The 1,477-nt window shown below is 38.9% G+C and overlaps 1 long non-coding RNA gene across 1 annotated transcript in view; it reads right to left on the reverse strand.

Annotated features, from left to right (window-relative positions):
* Positions 1–307: 307 nt before the first annotated feature.
* The window catches only part of LOC109289559, a 6,378-nt gene continuing 5,208 nt past the window's right edge, over positions 308–1,477 (reverse strand). Inside the window, exon 2 of the long non-coding RNA XR_002095408.1 lies at positions 308–1,456. This is a non-coding gene — a long non-coding RNA (uncharacterized LOC109289559). The remainder of the gene's footprint in view (positions 1,457–1,477) is intronic.

The raw sequence follows: 1,477 nt of genomic DNA on the forward strand, positions 1-1,477 counted from the left end.
AAGATTTTTAGGTATTTCCTTAGCTGTTGTCAGAGATTCTTCATACCTGACTTCCCTGTAGTTTACAATACAGTCACCACAGGCCTTTTTTAACATTTGTGGCTGTAACAGTGTTGAAATTTTTCTTGATTTGCATGCTTTTGCTCACCACAGTGACTTAAAAAGGGATATAGTACCATGCTACAATGTAGACAAGAAACTTGAATTTGGTGAGTTGACATGCCAAGGTGAGCATTTCCTGATGGATGCCAGTGTCTGCTTGCTCTAATTCAGCCAATGCAACGAGGGCATCAAGGACTTCAGTTACTTGGTATCAAATAGCTTTAAAGCTTTCAATTCTGCATTCGCAGCATGTTTCATTTACTGGCTTAGCAGTGACATTGACATGATCTGTGAAATTCTTCCAACAATGAACAGGGACAGAGAACAGAATGTAGATCTTTTGCAGAATCCCAAAGAGGGACTTGGACTTCACTGAAGATTTTGCAGTATCCGCCACCACAAGACTGTGTGGCATCCACATAGAAAGAAAAATGCTCTTGGGTTTTGATTCAGGATTCTTGCCGATACACCCTTGTTTTCCCCTTCATATTTACACCATTGTCATACTCTTGGCCCTGGCAGTCTCGGATATTTATGTCATATTTCTTCAGAGTAGTAAGTATAGTATGAGTTAGTCCTTCCCCTGTGGACTTTTCCACTGTTTTGAAACCAAAAAAGTGCTCCTGAATGGTCACTTTGCCATCTGAAGTGTCAAGGAACCTAACAGTGAATCTAACAGGATCCTATTTTATCCTTTGCTCTGCTTTAACCTACATTCAGCAGGAATTGATATGACTAGTCAACTTTTCATGACACATGAGAATCTGAGACATATGCTGCCAATCATTTAACTCCTCAAATGCTAGGGATGATTTTGGATTCAAATCAAAGACCTTGCAGCAGAAACAGAAAACCTTGTCAGTGGACTCTGAGTAAAGCAATGAGTACCACTTCAGAACTTTGCCATTTTCAAGATTTCTGAATAAAAAATGTCACAGAAAAGTGGCAATTCTTCTTACCCAGAGGTAAGTCCATGCCCTTTACTTCTGGTGGACCATTGGCCACTAGCAGATCTCAAATTTTGGGCATTAGATTGGGCCATAAAGCAGGATCAGAAATGGTATCACCAGTGTCTATAATGGGAATCATTTTATTTTTATAACCAGTGATCATCATTATTTTGGTCCAGATGTAGAATTTCTGTTTCATTTGGGTCTTTTTGTGTTTCTTGTGATGATTCTTGGAAGTTGAATTGTGGATTGTCAATGCATTTTTCATTTGACGTCCCTGATGTGACCATGTCACTACTACTGCCCGGGGCTGTCATTAACAAATTTCAAATATTTTTTCATTAAGTCTGCATTTTTATTCATTGTAGTCATTAACTAAGCTTTTTGTTTCCTGTTCTGCACACCTGACATCCTCTTCTTAGGTA

The sequence above is a fragment of the Gavialis gangeticus genome, unplaced genomic scaffold (assembly GCF_001723915.1).
Source record: "Gavialis gangeticus isolate Ggan-Ray unplaced genomic scaffold, GavGan_comp1, whole genome shotgun sequence".
NCBI lineage: Eukaryota > Metazoa > Chordata > Crocodylia > Gavialidae > Gavialis > Gavialis gangeticus.